This window comes from Mus pahari, chromosome 9 (genome assembly GCF_900095145.1).
Source record: "Mus pahari chromosome 9, PAHARI_EIJ_v1.1, whole genome shotgun sequence".
NCBI lineage: Eukaryota > Metazoa > Chordata > Mammalia > Rodentia > Muridae > Mus > Mus pahari.
In genome coordinates, this window is record NC_034598.1 from 60,646,806 (window position 1) to 60,665,509 (window position 18,704).

The window sequence follows — 18,704 nt, forward strand, 5'->3', positions numbered from 1 at the left end:
ACAGTCCATTCTTATAGCATATATGTGCCTGGTTGCTTGCCCCTTAAGTGTAAATGGCAGCCTGATTTTCTGGGAGCTCTCTGAATAAGTCCTTTGTTTGACATACTCCCAGGGTTTACATTAGCTGCTAAGCGTGATTAGGTTCTGAGTTAATGGTGATTAAACCCTAGGAAGTGAGTGAAGGTCGCCAGTAAAATGTACAAGTAGAGTCATAATAGCAGAAGGTGCCAAACACCAACCTCTAAAAACCGGTAAGAGCTGACAGAGCACTCACTGAATCCAACACAGGCTTGCCCCGTGACTGACTGCGAATAAACAGACATTTTATTCGTAATCCAAATTAGGATCTAGCAAGTGAGGAATTCCGAGTCAGATTTGTTCAAGAGAGTAACAATGTGATGCATGGCTAACTTGGTTCCCAGAGAAGAATAAAATAATAGAGATTCACAGGGAACTCTCATTTAGGAAGAAATCCTACAGCCTCCATGCTCTAGCTTCATAAGAAGTGACAAAACATATCCCAAATAAACACAGGTGAAAAAAAAAACAAGCAAACAAACAACAGCAACAAAAACAAACAAAAAAACCCACCCACTTGCTCTCATTTAAGTAACTCTTAAACCACCAAGAGTTCTCTTTTAAGCTTTTCATATGAGACTTGATTGTTTTCTTATTATAAAAAAGAAGACATGAAGCAAAGGGGCGGGGAAGGGCATCCTAATTAACCTGTGGCTAAATGCCTAGATTATTATTTCAAAATGAGAAGACAATACTCTACCTGTATTAGCCTCACCCTTCCCATTCAAATGGGCCAGCCCAGTTCCAACCAATGAACGTGGATTGCTTGACGCATGCACTATGTTCACACATTGTATAGTTTTACAGTAGTTACTTCATAAGGGAACAGTGTTCCTCCCAGGAACCATAGACTGTTTAACACTAACCCAGCCCTAGCCCAGGGGGAAACCTCCCTTTGAGTTGTTGGAAGAGCCCTAAAGCAATATAGACTCTTGCCATCACCCTCGGTTTCCTGCCAGAATATAGAGGCGAGATCTATTCCTGAAGACGCCACACACTTTGGTCATAGGACGTTGTAAAAATGGAGCTGATAGTGATCTGAAATCTTCTTCCCTGAGCAGGAACTCTCATGGGTATTATGCAAACAGCCATGGGAATGAAAGTTATCAACAGTCCTACCCAGCTATAAAGCTTACGAACCACCACCAGATAGAAACTGGCAAGATATCCCTACAGGTGCAATAGCGGCACATGTATTTGTGGGGAGGGGACAAACAACATCTGTTGAATCAGACTGAGTTTGTTCAACTTGAAAGAACTCACACCTGGCCCTGTAAACCTAACCAAGAACTCTTGGCTGGAGAGGTCATAGGCCCTACAGGAGAATCTACATCCACCATATACTAAAATAACCTAGTGTCCAAGCGCCTCCTAAAGACTGCCCCTTAAAGTCACTGGCAAGTGCCATCCTCACATCTCATCAATGGCTGCTGTGAGAGGGAGGGCCTGATTCTTTTCTTCTTTTTAATCTACAGGGATGCGATTCCCAAGCTGCCAGCCCTAAACAATTGGGGAAATGCTAATAGGACTCAGTAGATTGAGGAGTAGTAGGTGTGTGTGTGTGTGTGAGAGTGTGTGTGTGTGTGTGTTTGTATTTGTGTGTGTTTGTGTATATTTTGTGTGTGTTTTTGTGTATTTTGTATGTGTGTACATGTGTGTTTGTATTTGTACATGTGTTTGTATATATGTGTATTTTGTGTGTGTTTGTGTGTATATGTGTGTGTATTTGTATTTGTGTGTGTGTTTGTGTGTGTGTTAGTACATGTGTGTGTGTTGTGTGTGCTTGTGTGTGTGTGTGTGTGTGTAGTCATGAACTTGAGAGGGTGTGATTAAGCCTACAGGAGGAGTTCGAGCAGAAAGAAGGAGGGTTATGAAATCCTCAAATTAAAGAAACAAAAAGCCTTAAGAGAACTTAATATATTCAAACACAGTCTTTCTAGAAACCAGGAAGTGAATTTATGGAGTCTCTCAGAGCATTCTTTGGCTCCCTTTTCATCTATGGTCAGATCTTACTATGGCCTTTCCCAACTTTCTCAGTAACTCTTTTACTTATTAACATCATGGTTGATGCGGAAATGTCTCTCCATGGACTCACTACGTGAGAGCTGAAACGTGTTTTAAAAAGCATTAGTCTTAGGGGTCATCCGAATGCCTGTAGGTCAAGCCAACCCCGGGACGTTTGTCTCACGCGGTCATTTGACTCCTAGTTTTGCCTCCATTAATCATTAAACCCTAGGGAAATGTTGCAGAGGAGACCTTCTTGGATTTGGCCTTGTTTCTGTTGTGCTTGTTTGTTCCTTTTGCTTTGTTTTGCTATTTGTTTGTTTAAATTGTGGAACAGACCCAAACTATGCAGTCTTTATTTCTACCTTGCTCTTCCTGGATGCTCAGGCAGCCAGGGAATTTCTTGATCGCTCTGAAGTCTCGAGACCCCTCTCCCTTCACACTTTAGTGTAAAGAGATGCTGTTAAGCCAGAGAGACTGGCCAAGCCCTCCCAAAAAGGTACAAAGGATGGTAATGGGAACACATTCCAGAATCTTCAGCTACCATCGCAAGGCCTGGTGTATGAGGAGGAAGAGTCATGAGTGCCAAGAGCCCTAGCAACTGTTCTCTCAGCCAATCCTCTCAGGAACTCAATGGGCAAGACCCCCCCCTTCCCTGCACCCAGTTCTCAGGGACTAAACCACCAACCAAAGAGTATACACGGAGGGACCCATGACTCCAGCCACTTATGTAGCAGAGGATGGCCTTATCTGGCATTGATAGGAGGAGAGGCCCTTGGTCCTGTGAAGGCTCAATGCCCCAGTGTAGGGGAATGCCAGGGCGGTGAGGTAGGAGTGGGTGGGTGGGTGGGGGAGCACCCTCATAGAAGCAGGGGGAGGAGAAGAGGAGAGGGGGTTTCCAGAAGGGAAACCGGGAAAGGGGATAACATTTGACATGCAAATAAATAAAATATCCAATAAAAAAGAAAAGGCAAATGTGCAACTGCAAAAGATTATGTCACCTTTAGCTTTAAGCCCTAATAGATTCCTGCCACTATTAAAAATAAAATCCACAGCCATACAAGATGGGTGCCCGACTGCCTGAGCATCCTCCCAACCCCCACCCCACCCCCACCCCCCTAAGCACCTCAATGCTCTGCTGCTTCAGAGACTTACCAAGTACACCCTTCATTGAGAGCTATCCTCTCCTTCCCACTTCAGAACACCCCTCTGGCACGTTTAAATGTTGCATCATCTTCTTCCATGGTATTACATATTTTCTGCCTGTGGTTTTCTTTTCTGATTCCTTTCTTGAATTTGAATTCAGGAAGGGGAATTTTTTTTTCTTATTGTTCAGAGACATAATCTCCATGTTCTGGAGGAGAGAAGGCACATAATAATTATTTGTTAAACCAAAGACTGAATAGCAAGCTGTCTAGGTACTCTAACAATAAATTATGAATTCTTAATTATTTTCATCAAGATAGTATATACGTGTAGAGGACTTCTAATCCAGCAACATGATTGCTCTGTCAAGGGATCACATCCAAAGACCTAGGCCTGTGTGATCTGTCTGGAATGCAGACACACCACATACCTTTAATTCCTCTGGATGGACTACAGACACACCCTTAATCCCAAACAATGAAAGTACAGCCATGTTTGAAAATGACATCTAATTGAGCAGCAAACACAGAAAGATTTGACAGAATGAGTCAGGAAGGCAGATGGGAGAGAGCATAAGAGAGACAGAGAGACAGAGGAGAGAGAGAGAGAGAGAGAGACAGACAGACAGACAGACAGACAGACAGACAGACAGACACTGGCTTTAGGTTCCCAGTAACTATATCAGGTAGCTCACAAGTACCTATAACTCCAGTTCCAGAAGGAAGTCTCTCATAGGTTGCCCAGACTCGAATAGGTGGCTCTACAAACTTTATCTAATAATAACATATCAACAATGGCTCATCAACTTTAAAATGTATTTAATCTATATCATGCAAGGTGTTTAACAGTTTGGGAAATTATGGAGGAGCTGGGGTTTTGAGTATGTGGAAAAATCCTTATTTTCTGCTTAGTTTTGTTCTAAACCTATATCTATTGTTTAACATAAGTATATAACAGATCTTAGTTATTTGAAGGATACATCATTTTAATTTGATAGTACTGGGTTTGAGGTCCAGAGAGATGTTATGATATGTGTTGACATAGAACGAAATTTAATAGTCAGGAGAGAAACCGTCCCAAGAAAATAAAAAAGGCAGTATACAGAAGAACCAATACTGAGAGGAGAAATCAAAGGTATGGGGATGCTCAAGAAGAACTGAATTCAAAATATTGCTTGTCTCTGGCTAATATAACTCCACAGACACGTACCGGAGCTGGGTGGTCAGCCCCGTGGACCAGTCGTAAGGACCTAGCTCTTTTTCTTCACTATGGTTGTTAGTTTCCAACCTCAGTAGAACCCACAACGTTCTGTTTCTCTAGCTTTGTCACCCAAAGAAAATTGTGACACGTATCACTTGTAGTCGTTATACTCTGGGGAAACCAGGATCGAATCCCTCATCCGAATGCAAGTTCCTAGAAGACGTCAGTATCTGCGCATGCGGAAGCTCATCCAGCAGCAATATGCAATCCTGGATTCCTGCCTCGTTCTTTGATCTCACGGAGCATCGGATTCTGTTCTTCATGTGATTCCTAGTTATTGTGGCATTTGAGAGAGATTTCTTTGAATGTTCCTATAAGAAGTTCTTATCCAAGGAGCCTTGTATTTCTTCTATTGTATTTAGCATTTACTGTGTATAGGATTCCCTACAGGCTTTTACCGAGCCAATGAAGATTTTAAACCCCTGTGACACAGTATTGCTTGTCCACATGGTAAGAAACATGTTCCTCTTATATGAGAGTTCTTCTTCCCACCCCTCTGACGTTTCTAGAGGACTGTGGAATATACCCATATATTGAATGCTTTCTTTTGTGGTAAAACTTGAAATGATCACTTCAGACAAAATTTGATTTGAATACTTCTCTCCTTTCTTCAGCCCTTTTCCAGCTATGTCACTAAAACTGGTTTCCTCCCGAGCATAGAGCAGTGATCTCTATCCTGCTCAAACCAGTGGCAACGAGTGAGCATTCTCACCCAGCCAGACTTCTCTCTTTACAGCTGCTGGCAACTCCCCATCTCTCCTCAAGACCTTTTATTTTTTGCTTGCTTGCTTCCTGGACGCCACACTGCCAGGTTTCCTCTTAACTCCTTGTGAACTGCTTTGAGTCCTAGGTGTCTGTTTCTCCTTTCTGTAATTCTGAATGCTGTTCTGAGACAGGAAACAGGGCAGAGGTCTGCTGCCATCCTTCCTTCTCTGCCGGCAGCTTTACTTGATCCTTTGCTTCTAAGTATTAGCCATATCCCTTGAATATCTTCAGACATGATCACTTTCCCTAAACCCCATGTTTATATTTTGAACAGCCCATTTGGCATCTCTATTAGGTCGTCTCCTGGGATTCTCAAGGTACATCTCTCCCTCTTCTTTATGGTAAGTTTAAAATCTGTATTAAACACACACACTTCTAGCTGCATATGTAGCAGAAGATGACCTAATCGGCCATCAGTGGGAATAGAGGCTCCTTGGTCTTCCAAACTCTATATGACCTAGCACAAGGCAAGGCCTGGGCCAAGTAGTGGGAGTGGATGGGTAGGGGAACAGAGGTGGGGGGAGGGGTATGGGAAACTTTCGGGATAGCATTTGAAATGTAAATAAAGAAAATAATAATAAAAAAAAANAAACACACACACACACACACACACACACGTACACACATCCATCAATCTTGACTAACCATCAATTTGTCTTGTATAGAGCAATGTATTACATCACTCCATTACATTAAACTTGTGCTAACTATTTTATTTTATTTTATTGGCTATTCTATTTATTTACATTTCAAATGTTACCCCCTTTCCTGGTTTCCCCTCTGGAAACCCCCTATCTCACCCTCCCTCCCCCTGCTTCTATGAGGATGCTTAGCCACCCACTCCTGCCTCCTCACCCTGGCATTCCCCCACACTGGGACATCAAGCCTTCAGAGGACCAAGGGCCTCTCCTCCCATTGATGCCCGACAAGGCCATCCTTTGCCACATATGCATCTGGGGCCATGGGTCCCTCCCTCCATGTGTACTCTTTGGTTGGTGGTTTAGTCCCTGGGAGCTCTGGGTTGGGGGGGGTCTGGTTGGTTCATATTGTTGGGGTAACAAACACCTTGAACTCCTTCCGTCTTTTCTCTAACTCCCCCACTGGGGACCCCAGGCTCAGTCCAATGGCTGTGGTGATAACTCCTTTTTAAACATATTTTTAATTTTAAATTTAATTATTTTATATGTGTGTGTCTGTGTGATTATATATGCATATTTGTGCACATGGGTTTACACATCTCTGTTAGGTGCACAGGCCAGAAGAGGGCATCTGGTGTCCATCTCTACCCCTCTCTGCCTATTCCTGTAGAGTGAAGGTCTCTTCCTCTAAACCCGGGACTCAATATTTTTCTTGATGGGAAGCCAGCAGCCCCCACTCTCAGGTCAGGAAGCAGCATGACATAGATGTCCCATTATGCCTGAGCGTTCTACAGGCTCTTAGTCTCTGCACTTTTATCTGTTATCTCTGTAGTGGCCAAAATCCACTGCAAAAGGAAGCCTTTCTGATGAGGGGTGAACACTGCATCCGTTTCTGGGAAGAGGGATAGGCGTTTAAAAGGCAGTCTGATGCTATGGACACTTTGTAACCTAGGGCTTCCCCAGGCACAGTTGCTTGGCCCACTTAATTGATGTCAGGCTTTTGTTCTGTAAGTTAAGCCTCAAATCCAATTAGAATACTCTATAATGCTTCCCTAACATCCATCCCCCAATTGTACCAATTGGCATATCTTGCCGCACTAGTCATTATTGTAGATTGTAGGATTGACAGTGGGGTAAATCTGTTGACTTTTCTTCCCCAGAAAAGCATCTTCCAGCACTCCAAAGCTAGCTTCCAGACCAAGCTGGACTTTATCTTCCCGTGCTCTGTGACCAAAGCATGTACCTCTTTGACGATTGAGTGTTACTATCCAGGAGCCTGTATAGTTTTCTGGGGGTCTCTGAGACCCCTGATCAGCAAACAGAAACAGGTTTTCTAATACCTGGTAGTGGCCTTTTTAATTGCCAGGAAACACAAATTCTGTATTATAAGGTAGAAGACGTCTAGGCTTATAAGCAGCCTTCAAAAAATATTATACAACATACTATTTTATACTCCCTCATGCAATGTATATGAGTTTTTATTGCTTTATATCTTTGTCAGCATTCAATGTTGTCATTGCTTTGTGTTTTAGTCATTCTCGTAGATATACAATGAAATCTCATGACTGACTCAGTTTCCAATTCTCTAATGACATTAGATATTGAGCATATTTCCACGTGCTTATTTGCTATCTGTATATCTTCTTCTTTTTTTGTTTTTATGGTTTTTCGAGACAGGGTTTCTCTGTGTAGCCTTGGCTGTCCTGGAATTCACTTTGTAGACCAGGCTAGCCTCAAACTCAGAAATCCACCTGCCTCTGCCTCCCAAGTGCTGGGATTAAAGGCGTGCGCCACCACACCCGGCCTGTATACCTTCTTTTATGAGTTCTTCAGATCCTTTGCCCAGTTTTTAACCTTACAAATAAAAACTAGAAGTTAATTATTTGTTCCTTACCATGGTCTCTTTTGAAGTGTGCTGAGGGCGAGAACCCACGTGAAAGAAGAGGAACTTCTCATAGGCCTTCTCAGGACACGCAGCTATCGCCTACCTGAAGGGTCCAGATGAGGACGTAGCCTTCTTTGGGGCTTTTACCTTCAGCTTTAAAGACTTCATTGTAAATGCTTTGCATTTGGTATTACTCAAGGAACATAGGACGCCTGATACACACATTGGGTAGATGTCCTTGGCAAACAGCCACTTAACTCTTCATGGACTTCAGGCAGCCTTGTTCTAGAATCGCAGGGAGAAAGGCTGGGTCATGCAGGCTGACTGGCAAAGCTGTTCCTCAGAGTCAGGGGCTATCTGAGGGACGCCGGCCATAAAGCAGCAGTTCTCAACCTGTGGGTCTCCACCCCTTCGGCAAACCTGTATCTCCAAGAATATTTACATTATGGTTGAGAATAGCAGAAAAATTATAGTTATGAGGCAGCAACAAAAATAATGTTATGGTTGGGGTCCCCATAACATGAGGACCTGTATTAAAGGGTCACAGCATCAGGAAGGTGGGGAACGGCTGCTGAAGAGGCTCTAAGAAATGGGTGTCACATGTAGGGCAATCCACCGGGTCTCAGTTGCTCATGGAGGCCAGAGTGAGGTGATGTTTGATTAATTTGATTCAGCTCTTCTCCGTGTTGATTGGGCTTCTGAGTTGAACACCCAAGCCAGCACCCAGCCTACAGGATGATGCTGAGGCCAAATTAGAACCAGAATTCTCCATGTTCGTTGCTCTGGTGACCAGCCTTCATATTGCAGCAAACCTATATCCAGACTTACGATAGCAACTCGCCTGGAAGAAACAAGGCAGTAAATAATAATAATAATAATAATAATAATAATAATAATATTTATTCTATTTTGGCGTTTCGTTTTGTTTTAGTTTGGAGGTTCTCTGTCCTGGTTGGTCTTTTGTCAACTGGACACACCCGGAGTTCTCTTACAATAAAAGTTTCAATTGAGAAAAAAAATGTGTCCATCAGATAGATTGTCTATGGACAAATCTGCGGGGCATATTATGGATTGTTAATTGAGCCCACTGGGACCTGTGCCAACCCTGGGCAGGTGGATTTGATAGTGTAAGATATCAAGCTGAATAAGCTAGGAGGAGCAAGCCAGGAAGCAGTGCTTCACCACAGCCTCCGCTTCAGCTCCTGACCTCCCTTCCTGACAGACAACAACTGTAACCCGAAATAAACCCTTTCCTCCCCAAGTGGCTTTTGGTTATGGTGTTCATCACAGCAATAGGAACGTAACTTAAGATATTCTCCTCCTTCAGACCATGCTGACCTCAAACTCAATATGTAGCCCAGACTAGCATTGAACTTATAGCAATCCTCCTGTCTTACCTTTCCTAGTGCTGGGATTACAAGTGTGAGCCACTGTACTAGCTGGTTTTAATGTCATCTTGACACAAACTGGAGTTATTACAGAGAAAGGAGCTCCAGGTGAGGAAATGCCTCCATGAGATCCAGCTGTAAGGCATTTTCTCAATTAGTGATCAAGTGGGGAGGGCCCATTGTGGGTGGTACCATCCCTGGGCTGGTAGTCTTGGGATCTATAAGAGAGCAGGCTGAGCAAGCCAGGGGAATCAAGCCAGTAAAGAACATCCCTCCATGGCCTCTGCATCAGCTCCTGCTTCCTGACCTGTTTGAGTTCCAGTCCTGACTTCCTTTGGCGATGAACAGCAGTATGGAAATGTAAGCTGAATAAACCCTTTCCTCCCCAGCTTGCTTCATGGTCATGACGTTTGTGCAGGAATAGAAACCCTGACTAAGACAGCCACCAACCCTGGATCCAACCAATGACATTTTTTTTTAGGGGAAATGAAAGACTGACAAAGTTCTCTGGGGCTTCAAATGTGATGTCTGAGTTACTACTCTCTTCCCCGGTGATTCAGGCTTAATCTGCCTTGGTTAATAGAATTTCAGTAATGGCATTATAAGTTCATATGCTCATTGGTGGTTCTAGGCTTTTGGAAGAACTAGAATCCCAGGAAGGTCTTTTGCTGTGTGTGCTGGTCCACAGGTCCACAGGTTCTCTGCTTAATGTTCAAAGTGACATATTTGAAGGACATTTTTCTCTGACTCCCCCCAAAACCACATGCATTTTTATAAAAGCAATGTTTTCTCCCATTTTATGATATCTTTTTTTTTTTTTTGCTATTGATTTTTTTAGGAGACAAGTACAGTATCATGAGAAATAAGGATCAGAAATACTATAATTTAGAGACTTATTTTCCTTATCTACACACTTGGTTATTCCTACTAAGGAAAAGTCTAAATAAACCCTCAAGCATTGCTGGCTCTCAGCTAGCTTGGCATTCTGTGTGACCTTTGGGAGTCACAGAGCAGGGCAGTCAACTCAGTGTTAGTCTCTCCCTAGCTTTGCTATATTTAACCCCTCAGTCATGTGGCTGGCAGTAACAGTTGCCTGTGCTTGTTTTCCTGGACTTAAAAGATCACTTTTCTGAAAGCACTTGCTCTTCTCTTGAGCCTGCTGAAGACCCACAGGCTCACTGCTGTGAGATTATAAATATTGGTATCAGAATTTCCAGGTCGCCTTTGTGACCTTAACCTTTGTTTTTTTCTCAGCCTATCTGCTGTAGTAACCCGGGACATTAACCCAGAAAGGGAATGGAAAAAGATGGCATCCAAGTTCCAGGAAGAAGCCTTCATGTTTTCAGTCCGCCAAGACGTTCCTATCCTTTCAAACTACAAGTTAGACTGACTTCGTTAAATGATAGCTGTCACAAAGATGTAAGATTCCGCAGCCTTAAATACAAACGCATACACACCATGGCACAGCAGACCGGATGCGCTTCCCAGAAACAGGGGCTTCTCATGACTCATAGCAGAGCCATCCATGAGCCCAGGTGGAGGTCGATCATGCAGTAAGTCCAAGTCACCGTGTTGGACCCAAGATTGGGAAACTGCAATCTTTTAAAGAGACCGCTTCCCTTCTACCCTAAGCGGGGAGGGCATTACAGTTCTTCCAAAACTGCGGCTGCACAAACGTTCTTGAGAAGCTGGGGGAAGAACTGAGGCTGCCTGTGTTTTCAGAAGATGTGAAAAAACGTGAGGGTCTCATCGGGAATCTTCTTGCAGTGCAGTATCTCTAGCACCAAGAGATTAATGATTCTGTTACCTAAGGGTAATTTTTTAAATCTTCTTGCAGTTTTATGTAACATAGACAAAATATAAGCTCCCTAGCAAAGCACAGAAGATCTTCAACAATCCATCTCCCAGTTGCCTCTTCTGCACTCAGTCCTAAGGTGCCCTAAGACGTGTAATCGATGTCCACTGATACAGACTTCTTTTCTTCTTTAATTAGTTCTGTCTTTTCAGGCATCTCCTTCACCCTGCCTCAGATGCCTTTCCCGCATCAACAGCTTCGTCAGTACAACCAGATTTAGTTATTTGTGTATCCATCCAAAGAACGGTGCTCGCGTGAGATAATTTAAAACTTAGTTCTTTCCTTCTCCTTCACTCTCATCACACCATGTCAGCTTTCTATCATGGGGACAAAAAAAAAATACCTAAGGTAACTTAAAAGAAGGAAAATGATTTTTGGCTCATGGTCTCAGAGGTCAGAGCCCATGGCCAGCTGGTTTGGCTGCCTTTGGGCTTCTGAGTCAAAGAATCCTGGGGGGAGGCGTGAGTTAAAGGAGAGTCGTCATCTCCTGGCAGGCAGGAAGTGAGAAGGAAGAGGAGGCAGGCAAGGGTCTACATCCCTCTCAGGGTGCATCCCTTTCAAAGATATAATACCCGTAACACAGTTATCCTCTGCTAAGCCCCAGCTTCTGTCAGCTTCCAGCAGCGCTACAGGCTAGCACCCTAGCCCTCCACATTTGACGAATGTTTAAGAGCCAAACTAGAAGCCCCCATAATCCAGTCTATGTGGTTCATTGCTGGCTTGTATTTCTCTCTACCAACATCCAACCTGACACTTTACATTTCTTTGACTTTGTAACTCTCTTTCCAAAATTCAACTAGTAAATATTAATTAAATGAAAGGAGAATGCATGTTTTAACACACACACACACATATACAAAAACAATTTATATATATGTGTGTGTGTGTGTGTGTGTGTGTGTATGTAATTTTGCTAAAGAATCTAAAGGTAAAGATATAACCTTGAAATCTTTTTGGTTTTCATTCTTTTTTTTTAAAAAAAAGCAACTATTCCCAAACTCACTTTATTTGTTGTTAGCATTATTAGAGATTTGTTTGTTTGTTTGTTTGTTTGTCTAGATGAGCACTGTAGCTGAAAAGTTTGTGCTTTCTTTTCTTAAGCCTGTTGTAATATTACAGCCTACTATGAACGTAACAGGGCAAACAAACCAAAGGCTGTATTCTGGCTTGTCAACATCCCTCATTTTTCCATTCCTTTTATCTTCACTAACATCCTTCTACAGCTTTCCTAACCAGTTAACATCCTCGGAGCGCTTTCATGTTAGCTTTGCCTGTCTTGAAGTCACCTTGCACAACCCAGCCCTCCCAAGAGGAGAACAGGTTCCAATTAAGCTAACAGACAGCGGGGTGAAGACAATGTCCACCAAGATCAGAGTCACACAGTGTTTTCAATAAAGAAAGGTTCACAACCCCCCACTCACCCACCCCTGGAAACCGTGACATATAAGACAGCTTGGCTTGCAGGGAAGACAGTTTGGCTCCATCAGTGAGGCTGTGAGGTGAAGGGGCAAAACTGAGGAGACGGTGAGCTAACAAGACACGTCAAGCCAAAGGCTCTTTGCAAAGGACTGAGTTTTACCTTTCCAAAGTCTAGGTTTGAAAATAAGATACTCATTCCTACCGGCTTAGAGAACTCTTTTGTTTGTTCAAAAACAATTTTTAAAGTGCCTAAAAATTACTGAATTGATAAAGCAATGTAATCTTTGCCTCAAGAGATTTTCATTCTAGTAAGGCATAGAGAATAAAGCAAATAATCCAGCCAACTGATCTATCTTGATAGAAGAGCCTACATTGTTGTTTGAGCTACACTTTCTCTGATTAGGGGAGTTTTTTGAGTTGATACTACATATATATATATATACATACATAAAAAGTCCAGGCATGGTGGTATTCTCTCGAAAGCATAGAGCTCAGAATGCGCAGACAGGAAGAATTCTGAGTCTCACTGGCTGGCCAGCCTAACTTGATTGTTGAGCCCAAGCCAGTGAAGACCCTGTCTGGGAAAACAAATGAGACCCGAGGTTGTATGTCCCCTGGACCTTAAATGAATGTTCATCTATGCTCCCAAACACACACACACACACACACACACACACACACACACACACTTTAAGAAACTAGCCATAGAGAGTGTGTCAGGGAAATAATAAACAGGAAAAGTAGAGATAATTTAACCCATCCACAAAATGAGTCTTCTAATGGGAGTTTACGTATCAGGTATTCCGCACTAACTGGCATTTTGTAAAATGCTTAGCTGGTGTTTGTTGATCTCCTATTCTGTAGCCAGCCTGTGAAATCTTAGGGTTACTAAAGAATCTTTCAAACCTCAATGGACACTTACACCTTAAGCATAGTCACTTGCATATTTTAAGCGAACAGAGTATAGGAGAGATTTTATTAAATGTAGAGAAAGATCTTCTAAGGCTCAGCCTTATTCTCTTTTCTCTTGATTAATTTATCATTTGGATTTTTTGTAATAAGGCAAATTCTTACTTATCTGTGATGATAATTAGGGATTTTTACATTTGTTCTTGGAAGCAAATGAATAACGCAATCAAAATTCAAGGAGGCAGAATGTTTAACTATGGAAACCTGTTGTTTCTGAGGCTGGAACCACAACATTTGCATATAATTAATGTGTTGATTACAAATGACTGGAGTTTGCTCATTACAGCAGAGTAGACGCTTCCTCTGAGGCCTGACCTTGGTAAACTTGTGTTTCTTGACAAAAGTTCACTCGAAGTCACTTCTGCAGTTCATTTGGACTTGAGGGTTTTTTTTTTTTTTCTTCACTTACTTCCAATTAAGATTTTTCTGTGTGGCTGGTCCGAAGCTGACCTGTTCCTTTTAGAAGTTTTTGATAATTTACACTTTGCCATTTTTCCCAGAAGGCCACAGATTTACTTAAGGTAGAGTCTTCATGCTCAAGTGGTCTTTGTAACATTTATAATTTGATAAAAAAAAATGAAAGGGCTCTCAAAGATGCAATTTTCCTTTCTTTATTATTCTGCCAAATCTCCCTTTCTGCAATCCACAAGAGTCTTCTCACATCTCTGGCTCCATATGCCCAGAACTCCATGAGGGACCCATATGACTCTGCATGCTTAAAAATCTCCTTTGTTCTCTGTCTTGTGGAAAGACATGCATTGTTAGGAGAATTGTGCAAGTTTTATCACAAACACCCAGAAATCAGGCCTCATCTTGACAGAGCATCCCAAACTTGGCCTATAATGACAAATGTGATTTATTAATTCTGGGTCACTGTCTTGATGTCCCATGGGAGTAAGCTTCCCATTATCTCAACAACACATCTTAGTCAAGTGTTCAGCACCGTCGATGTTAAAGGGATAGCCATAAAACATAGTTATTATATGCCTGTCATGCAGATGACAACGAATAACTTTTAAAGACTTTATTATTTATCATTAATGAGATCATTGAGAAGTAACCAAAATAATCAAGGGAGAATTAAAGCAAACAAACAGTTTATTGGTCACAAATATGGATAGGAAAATGGAAACAAAACTCTTCTTACTTTCAAAGTGTGAAAGAAGCCAGTTGAATCTTTCCTGAGCTTGCTCTATTTGCATGTCCTAAATAACATGACTCATTGCTATCAGTTACCTATCACAGAGCTATAAAGTACTTCACCATGACTGATAACGTAAGCCTCTGTATTATCTGAACCCATAAATTCAAGGGCTCCATCTAATGATTCAATTTTCCACTTAAGCACTGTTTCCCCTAAAGCATAAATACATTGTACTTTTCTGAAATACATATATATATATATATATATATATATATATATATATATACATACATATATGGATAATGAAAGTGAATCATACTTTGTTGCTCTCTTCAAAGAGCACAGGAAAGAGGCATTTGTGTAAACATGTAAGGGCCAAAGTACCAGGTGTTTGCAAACCATAGCAGGGTTCTGAAATGATCAGAACCCTCAGTAAGTGCTTTGGGGCCATTAATTGTCCTAAATTCTTTTCCTGTGGCTGCTTCCTTTAAGCCTCTTAGCTTTCTACAAAGGACCCAATTGCCAGCCCCATTCTGCAGATGAATAAACTCAGCCACAAAAAGATTAAAGAAATGGATGCCAGAGGCCACAGGTCCTAAGCAGTAGAGCTGGAGATGGAAGCAAAAGTTAAATATGATTCTGGAGCCCATTCTCAAATCTCTATGCTGTACAGCCCTACCACCAGGACAGGGGGCTTAGTTTTATCTAAGTGTAAGAGTGGGATGGGAGAGTAAAAAAGCCAACAGAGATAAAAATTCTAGAACCCACTTGAAAATATCCACACGAGCAAATGGGCCAAGACCTACATTTTCAGAATAAAGTACAATCAGGGAGCTGTTCTTAGGCCAAATGATATATTTTCTATCTTTGCTGGATGGGGACTTCACCAATAATTTGAAGTTGGGAAAATGATGTTTTGGTTTTTACACCGAACTGCAGTCTTTATTCTTTCTATGGAAAAGTAGAAGATGGATTGGTGATCAGTAAAGAACCATGGGTACAGGGTAGGTAAGAGATAGGTAATAAAGATCCAAAGCAACGTAGCAATACACGAAAGGTAAGGGAGGTGTACACATCAGCAGCAGCAGCAGCAGCAGCAGCAGCACCACCACCATCATCATTTAAATTGTTGAGGCAAAAAAGTTACATATTCTTCTACCAGCAATGAATGATTTTAAGATGGTATAATAATGTTTTCAGGTTAAGGTATTGGGAAGTTGTGGTAAGTAGGAAAAACCTGAGGAGTAAAAAAAAAAAAAAAAAGACCTGGAAGAACAATTAGCTTAGTTTTAGGTGTGTTGAGTTTGATATGAAAGCATTCAAAATAAATTACATTAAAGCAGGACGAATGGGCATAGTCACGATCAGGTAAAAGCAAAACCAAACTCCCAGCAGTGCAAAATACATCCTTCATGTTTCATATCTGAGACTCACTCCTCTGGAGTCTCTTCTGGAGCTCCAAAAGTTTGGAGCTCTTCTGGGCTCCAAAGAGTTTGGGTAGCCCTGCCTCTCTGGCTCTGCCATCCTCAGTACACACAGCTTATTTTGCAGACTCAGGCCTGTTCCCACTCATCACCCGTTACTGCATTTAGTGGTCATTTCATGATCCCGGTATCTCCAATATTCTGGGTCTCAACTGCAACTGAGGTCCCACTTTCACCAATGGTCCTTTACGATCCTTCCGGGGACTCTGTCCCTGCTACATGGTGGCAATTCTCAGCTTCTTTCCACGACTTCTTCAATCCCCCAGCTTCATTTCTGCCACAACCAGTGCCAGACTATTTCCTCGGTGTCGGCACACAGAAGCTGTGGGTTCGGACAGAGCGAAGGCTGCATCTCAACCTAGAAGCTGGCAATGTGGATGAGTCTCCCACACGGCACAGTGATGGTGGCTTATTATCAATCCCAGCAAAATATTCAGCCCCAGACAACCCAGTATCAATCGTCCCCACAGAGCAAAGCTGTCGTTCCCTCTGTTCTTTAAACATGACATGAACAGTTCTTAGAGTCTTTGCTGCCCTCTGAAATTTCACAAGCCGGGCCTCCACCAGCAACACGTCTCTTACCATTCTTATCTTCCTCGCTTCCACAGAGCAGCCCCGTTAAATTTTACATTCTCGGTGGTGTTTTAAGCCCCAAACTCTAAACACTTTCATAATCCTTCCCAAAACAACGTGGTCAGATCTGTCACAGAAACAGTTTACTCTCTGGTGCTAATTCCTGTCCGGGTTTGTATTTGATTGCTGAGATGAAACACTAAGCAAAACAATTTGGTAAAGACACAGTTTGTTTGACTTATAGGTTACAGTTCATCTCTGAGGATGTGCCTGGATGTAGCCAGTGATACATTTTAAACCCTGCTCATTATCTTTTATGGTGTAGGAACAGCCCGCTGTCTCTTAGTCACACAGCAAGTCAAGATCATTCAACAGCTATCTCTAGAGAAGGCTTACTCTGAACAACTTGAAGCTTAACAGCTCAGATGCTACAAATACACATCCCTGGTCCTTCAAGAGAGCAATGGCGCTCACCTGAACAGGTTCAATGATTTCCTGATACAACAGTAAGTTCTATTGCTTTACAATAATCAAAGGGCAGCCTCTTCTTATGAAGAGTAAGAAATACCACCCTGCCTCCCTTGTGTGGAACGTTCATCTCCCAAAATTATTCTGATCCTTAGACACTTTAAAAGTAGAACTCTTGAGAAAACTGTCCTTGGACATCACGTCCCTGAGGTTTGTTGAGCAATTTCTACTACCTGAGCTGCTTAACCCTGACTTTTCCTTGCCTCTTATCTTTTTATTTAACTGTTGAGGGGGTCTTTGTATGTTTATTTCAGTTGGAAGACACAGCAGGCCTGAACAGCATAGGTCCCTTGTAATAATAATAATAATAATAATATAATAAAAGTGTCCTCAAAGACTAGAAGTGATTAGTTTGGTTCATTTCTCAAGAATTTACCTTTCATAGTAGTTTAAAATTTTTTTAGATGTATTTATTTTATGTATATGAATACACTGTTGCTGTCTTCAGACACACCCGAAGAGGGCATCAGATTCCATTACGGATGGTTGTGAGCCACCATGTGGTTGCTGGAAATTGAACTCAGGACCTCTGGAAGAGCAGACAGTGCTCTCAACCGCTGAACCATCTCTCCAGCCCCTGATAGTAGTTTTAGTTTCATAGCCATGCTGAGCAGAAAGCACAGTGTAAAATATATCCTCATTATTAATGTTCCCCACCAGAAATGTGTGTTTGTGACAGATGATAAACCACAGTGACCACCAATGCCACTCAAAGGCTGGAGTTTATGCGTTTACTCTTGTACAGTAAATTGGAAGGGTTCGGGCACAATGAAAATGGCACGTATTTGACTAGAGTTCAGACCATTTTAACTGCCCCTGAAAGTCATATTTGTCTGTATTCATGTCTTTTTAAAGTCACACAAACTTCTGCTTTTCTTCTAAGGGACCCAGATAAATTAAGGACATAAAAAAAAAGAAAAGAAAAGAAAAGAAAGAAAGAAAGAAAGAAAGAAAGAAAGAAGAAAAGAAAAAAGCACGCTCTGAATGCTGTGTGCCCCATCTTCAGAGAGCTCTGCCTATTTCAATAGACTTTGTTCTTTCCATGAGGAATATTCCGGAGCATAAGCCGACTTTATTGGGAAAAAAAGAGGAATGGATTTACACACCGAGGCCATCTGTCCCCACAGCGGACTTCGACACACAAAAGAGTTCCACATTTTGTAATTATGCAAAGCATTCCAAAATTGAAGGCTGTCTCACCCAAGGGAAAGACACAAATTTAAGAATCTCATCACTTGTGTGACTTGTTGGGGACTTGTACGGCTCTCCCATTTCATGCCACATCGTGGGTTACCGTTTCATCAAAGCCAGCAGTTTGTTTCATTTAAGACCCTTTTCAGGAGTTTACTGAGAACAGCTGCACTGCAGGTCTCCCCTCATCGATACAACTGAGCATTCTCTTCAAAAAAAAAAAAAAATCTTCTCAGTCTGAGGCTGATTAGCCACATTTTCAGAGTCTGCTCAGCCACCTGGCTCAAAATCCGTAGTGAATTACTGTTTTCTCCAGGTGAGCCAAAGACTAGATGAATAGCCTTACTGTAAACTTATAGGCAAGAGAAATGTGCTCT